This window comes from Stegodyphus dumicola, chromosome 1, assembly GCF_044657685.1.
Source record: "Stegodyphus dumicola isolate Sdum_Otavi_A_Nest chromosome 1, ASM4465768v1".
NCBI lineage: Eukaryota > Metazoa > Arthropoda > Arachnida > Araneae > Eresidae > Stegodyphus > Stegodyphus dumicola.
The window spans coordinates 149947395-149954606 of record NC_140768.1 but is presented as its reverse complement, the minus strand read 5'-3'; positions in this window follow the sequence as shown (position 1 = coordinate 149954606).

Here is a 7212-nt window from a genome sequence, read left to right as displayed (position 1 = left end):
AAGATAATGACCTAAAACTGCAATACTATCTTACAATACAAGTGGAAAAATTGACAGTTTCACTCGCGCGTGTCAGATTTTTGCAATGCTTATGGGGTCTCACAAAATTTACATAAATATTTTGGGGTCGTGGAAAAAAATCTATGATAAAAAAGGGTCACGACTGAAAAGAAGGCCTGTTTTAGACCAATCAGTTTCCTGACGCCAACCCATTTTTTTGCCTGTTTTGTTTCTCAGCCGAATAATGTTTCTGTGGGAATTTTTCTATATTTTTACCGTTTCAGCTGAATGGAAAAACACGCTAAAATGTTTCAAATGACTATTAGGGGAAGATAATCAAATATCCCACATTATTATTATCTCTATTTATCTCCTGTTTTGTTTCTGAGTTATGTTTTTTGATAGAATTTTTCCATATTACATATTTCAGATCAACAAAAAATCAACTTTTAAAATATTGAGGAAAAGCATGTACTAAAATGTTTCAAAATGAAAATGTGGGATAAATAAATATATAAATTAGTTTTTTCTAGGAGTGTAGTTCTTATATATAGTATATAAACAAATTTAGAAACAACTTTTCACAAAGACTAAAAAATTGAAGTTCAAATGATCTTCATAAAATCCTATAAATGTGGAACAAGAATAATTTAAAATGTAAAAATTAACACTTTGACTGCCGCGTGCATTTTACGTGATTTGGGCATGATGCCAACTTGAAATTTTTATTATGCGATATATATATTATGTTGAAATATTATCTACAGAGCATAATGTTATATAATTGTGCTTCATGCTGGGGGTCACCAGCGACCTCCAAACATCTGTAGACCATTTTTGTGATTTATAATTTAAATTTTTACGATTTATTATTCTTCAAACCATTATAGTAACAATGGTACTATTTACAAATTTATCAGTATCAATATTTATTTTAATTATTTATTTTACTATTGGTCGCATTGCCAGTGGCACCCACCGCGCTGTAGCCAAGTCGAGTGCAGGTCACCGGTGATCCCCACGGCAGTCAACGTGTTAAAATAAACCATCACAAGAAAAACCAGAAAGTAGTATAAAAGAACAAGAAAGGTGAGGAATCCAACCAACTTTAACATAATATCGTCAAGAGGAAGTATGTCGAATTTAATTACATTTCCCCTTCTAAAACAAAATCCTTGCTTTTCTGTATCCAGAATCAGCTAATGAACCATTTCAATATATTTTTTATCTTAATAGTTCACCAAAAAATTCTAGTCCTCCTCAAAGCGAAGGAAAATCATTGAAAATATCTTTCGATTTAAAAATATTTTTCTAGTCTAAAAAGAATCGAAAAAGAAAGAAAGAAAGAAAACATGCCCTTAAAAATGTAGAAAAAATTAAAATCCTGCAGTGGAAAATCTTTGAAAGTTCAAAATAATTTTAACACAAAACTTCACTAGAACCTCTTATCAAACAGCAGTAGCAAAGAAAAATGGGAGGGGGGAGTAAAATCATTAAAAATATCTTCCAATTTAAAAAGATTTTACTAGTCTAAACAGGATTTTATCAAGTTAATTTGAATTTCAATTTTTATTCTTTCTGAAAAATTGGTTCTAAATTTCTTTCTTTATATATTAACTGATCAATTTTTAGCAGCATAATGCACAAAAAATTTTGGAAGGATTATAAATTTTCCTTTTAAAAAATTATTTGTATATACATAATCCAAACACATCTGTATATAGTGGAATACGTTTAACGTGAAAACGCTTAAGGCGAAATATCGGTTAACACGAAATAATGCAACGGTCCCAACAAACTACTATGTATTTTCATGCAATTGGTTTCTCTTAACACGAAACAAAAATTGCTTAACATGAAAAGATATCCTTTCTGGAAATGAACAAAATACAGAAAACACTGGCATCGCTGGCGAGATTTAAGCAGCGTGTGAAACGAAAGAGAGGTGGTTTCACATGTTTCATAGAAAAGAGGCTAATTTGGCTTTGAAATACCCTCGGAATAGCCTGTGACATGAGCCAGTTTTGTTTATCTACGGTACTTTCGCCTTCCACGTCTACAAACGCCACACAAACATCTCATCTCTCATCAGTTAGCTTTGGAATTCAATGATGAATACATGGCAGTGTGAGTAAAAATTAGTGAGTTTGGCTCATATGTTGCATTGCATAGAATTCAGCAACTCCAAGGATGAATGAAAATGATTTTCATTACACACAATTCTCAAAAGTATCAGATTCTTCGGCGCCGAAAGAAATGGAGAAGTAGGATATTGAAACTGAGCTGACACTTAATGAAATGTTTGAGAAAGTTTATTAATGAACTGTCTACTGTACTATTGGAAGAATTCGTTGCAGTAGTTTATGATAATGTGTGTACAGCCTCAATTATGGCAGACAAAGTTATTTTGGAGTTTGTTCAAAGCTAAAAAATTATCATTGATGCAGATTCTGATGACGAAAATAAAGTGAATAATGCAGTTCCTGTTCCCACCTCATCCGAAATGAGGAACATCATAAAAAGTATGGACAGTTATTCAGACGCACATTCCAATGGTGAAATGAATAACAAAATGTTTGACATTGAACAATTTGATGCTAAAAAAGACAATGCAAAGAAAAATATCAGATTATTTTCCCAAAACTCAATGTTTTGTTTTTCAAAAACTTGAAAATTTTGTATTAAATTCCATTAAGTTCGTGTGGATGTTTTAGTTTCATTGGTTTTTATTAAATACATGCATATATACATATCTATGTAAATAAAATGTACTCTAATAAGCTTAATTTTGTTGAATATATGCTTTTCTTTTCTTTTTTTTTTTTTTTTTCTTTTCAATATTCTTTATCACGAAAAAATATTTCAGTCCCCTCACTTTTATGTTAAATGATTTTTCACTGTATATCTGTTGCACATAAATCCCTTTCTTACATAAAATATAAATGTTTGTATAGAATAACTAAATAAATTGTAAAGGAAGTTTAATTAGCAACTATGAAATCTTAAAAAAGTACATAGTATGAAATTTATAATGGCAAACATTAAAAATAGATGAAAGTAAATAAAATTTAAATTATAGAATGCACTTTATAAAATTAATAATAAGTGGTTAAAAATATTTTTTTTAATTACTTCAAACATGGAAGTTATTTGGCAGAGATTGTTGGATATAAAATTACTACTTCAAATTTTCAGATTACTATTATTCATATTTAAAGTTTCAACTTGCAGTCTTAATCCACATAACAACCATTGTAAAAATCACCCGTTATCATATTCCAAAGATCAGCAGCATACATTCTTTTCAAAATTGTGCATAATATTAAATATTGGCTTTTGATAGTCAAGTTGATACAAATAAGATGAATTGTTTTTATGATTTTAGACTAGTAGTTTATTCTTCCATTCACTTATTACAATATTTCATTTTTTATATGCCCGGCTATCCAAAACTTCAAGAGCTTTCCGGATATTTTTTTTTTTGTTGAGTTTTTACTATACATACATTTCAGCATTTACATCGTCACAAATGCACAGATACATACTTGAAGTGAATTTACTTTTACAGCTAAACACAGGAACTGGAAAACAAAAAAGTAGTTATTCAGAGATTGTATTTCTTTTTCGTTCATGAAAATCAAAGTTCATTACACAAACATGCATTCACACTGCACAAGCATGTATGGAAATTCTTAATACATTTAGTAATCCTGATAATTGATTACGCATTTAATAAATAAATCAGAAAATATTTTAATGTATAACAAATGAATAAAGTAGTTAAGCTTTTATAAAACAGAGCATAATACAACAGTTAATATTAAACAGAAGAATTAATAAACAGAAGATATTTAATGTTATAAAGTTAGGTAATTTAGTAAATTTCAGTTGTTCACCAAAGCAATCAATTATAAAGTTCCTTGTATATCTTTATAAATGAACTTTATTGCTGTTTTAAGGAATTAAACAACTGTTCAAGTTATTTTAATAATTTTGAAATATATACACTAAAAGAAACAATAAAATGTATTAATCTATTTGTCAACCTTGATTTTGGCACGAAAGTCTGCAGAATGCTTCGTAGTTTTTAAGCACATAGAGGCACTGCAATTCTTTCTTATTCCTTGATCTGAAGATTTCTGCAATTGTTTTTTTTTTTTTTTTTTTTTTTTAATTGCTGTATTGGCACACATACAATTTTTGTATAGTGGCTTCAGATGTGGATAAGTTTTTCGAACACTTTCGTTTGTTTTACTGGCGGCGCTGAATTTTGCGATGAAATGCAGCACATTTATTGCCGAGTGTCACCTTCCAGTTTTTTCATACTGTTAATGTATACATCAGCAGTGAATTATTCTCCTCTTTCCTCAAATACACTACGGCGATAAACAATAACCATTCAGTAAAGATTTTGCGTAAATTCCCACTCATAATAATTTAAATTGCTAAAATCTCACAATTAGCACCTATACACACTATTCGGCAGCACAATTCTTTCGAAAGCGCGCCATAGTAGTCAAAAGTGGGGTAGGCATCTTGCCAGGTGAAACTAGTCGATATTTCCGTGACGTCAAAAATTCGAAAAGTGGGGTAGGGTTTGGAAATACGCAGCAGTGACGAATGCATGCGTTGAAAATATTGGTGATAAGTACTATACATCTGTTAGGCAGTGCCTGTAGCCCTTCATTTGAGATATTATCAAAGCCTTGGCTTTACGTTTTTTGATAATTTAGAGGCTTTATTATGGCTTTTAATTATGATAGCATTTTCGCCTCCTCTGTTGTGGGGTCTATCCTCTCTGATAGCCATGAATTCTGAATCTGTGACAAGCTCGAAGATGTGTTTCATTGACTAACATGACATCAGTGTCATGTTTTTGGAGGTCGGAGATCATCATTCGTTAAGTGGTGTTCAACCCAAAGGCCTTTACCACTACATGTTTATCCATCCCCTAAGGACCTGTAAAAGTTATTTTTGGAGGTAAGAGATGAGCTGAGGTTGTTGCTTACTGATACCGTTAGCATTGAAGAAATTAATTTTTATAAAGCTTTTGGTAGCTAAAATAAGATTAGGAATATTATGAATCGGCTTAAAATTCATAATCAATATTTGACAGATAATCAAAAACGGCCATGCCGATCTCTAATTTTTCAAATATTCCTTTAACATTTTTAAATTTTAGAAGAAATCTTTAATTTGTAACTTTAACCTCTCATAAAATCCTAATTGGCTAGTTTTTGATTCTCTCGGTTGGTTTTCATCTCTGGATGATTGTTGCCAGGCAGGACTACGTTTAGGGATCTCCTTCGGATTGAGCGCCTGGAATTCGTTTTTGTCATAATGGAATTGATTCTTCGTCGCTTCTATTTTGGCTTTAATTTCTTCAATCTGTTTCTGTATATTAAATGGGTGCTCAGGGAAACCTTTAAAAGAAGAAATGTGATCTGCTCCGCAGAGGGCACAGACTGGAGGTTTATCTTTATAATTTTTTGTTTGGGAGCAAGTATAGGTCTCGTGAGGTTTTGCACATTTTAAACAGCATGCTTTATATTTGCGGCGATCCCGTGTATGCCCGTACCGCTGGCACTTATGGCATTGCATGGGGCCAGGGCGAGATTTGTAAGGTTTCCACGAACACGTTGAGTCCTCTTAATTTCTTTATGTCATATATAGCTTTACCTTCTTTATTGCGGGTGCATTCAGCTAAGTATACAGGTAAATGGATAATTTTCCCCTCAATAACATGAGTGATTTAACGGTTTTTTTTGGATGGGTATTTCCATTTCTTTTATTTCAGATTTGATACGTTCAATATCAGCAGTCTTTGGCAGTTTCTCGATGTTCATTTTAAAAGTATGGTAGGGAAGTTCAAGTTTATCTAAAAAATCAGTGAGCATTCTGTAATGTTCAGAGTCGTAAACTCTGATGGTAAGAGTTCCACCGGATAAATTTCCGCGGAATTTTTTTATTTTTAACTTTTCTTCAATAGCATCTTTTAATTTGTCCCAGTCGCCTGCAAAGTCGGCTAGGACAGTGGGAGGGGGATAAAATCACCCTGCTCGTTAGTAGAATCGATATTGTCTTCGAGATTTAATTCCTGGAATTTGTTTTTCTGTGCTGGCTCATTAACCTCTGCGTTTGAAAGAGTGCGTTTATGTGTTATGCGAGGTGTAGTAAAACCTTCTTTATCCGTTATGTTTTTCTTACGCTTAATTTTAGCGTTAGTAGATTCGGTAGATTTATTAGTTTCCATAGTAGCTGGGAGTAATTAGTGGGTTCATCCTCAGTTTGAGTTCAATAACGTACTGGCTTAATGCTGCGATTTGATTTTTGAGATCATTAAGATAAGCTAATTATTCCTCGGACTGATTGGGAACATCTCTAAGTGAGTAATATTCTTCCTCTAGTTTTTGCATAATAAGCATAAGATTAGATGGACGAAATTCTATAGTATGATTTAAACACCATTCCTCGGACCTTCTGAAAGGCCTCCTCTCTCTCCATGATAATCTGTTGATCCGTTCACCTAACCAAATGGCTAAGATTGAATGAAAAACATACTTCTGGGACTTAATAGCCCTTCTGTGCTGTTATATTTATTTTGTGCTCCAGAAAAATCTTGTTTACAAGCAGGTTACATTATAACATAAAAATCAACTTGTGTTAAGAATCACTGAACTTGTCTCATCGTACGTACCAGGACCACCAGTATGCCTGATTGCGATCAATTTCCCCCCTTCAATCTTCTACGAGATTTTCCTTCTCCTGAATGAACTACTACAAGTGCCACTTCAGCATTACTAGATAGAGCCGAAGGTATCATATGGCCAAAAAAAAATTACGTTCTGCTCAATTTATTTGCAAAATAAGGTGGGAAAGAGCACATGTGGTGTAATTTTCTTTAATTACCATAAAGAAATCACATATAGTGCAGTCAAATTGTCTTCCTGCTATGACATTAATGTAAATTATTTTAAGATATGAAGTCTAACATATCGTATGTCTTTAAAAGTTCTTATGCCTTATGTAACTGCCAGCCATTTAAACATATATACTTGCACTTACAAACATGTTTTGAATAAGACAAATATTCATGTTTTGTATTTCTAAATTTAAAATATCAGTTTTAACTCATGAAATTATAAAACCTATGAAATTAATTTTGTAACACTTGCATTCTTTGATTTTATTTCCAAATATCAGTTAATAATA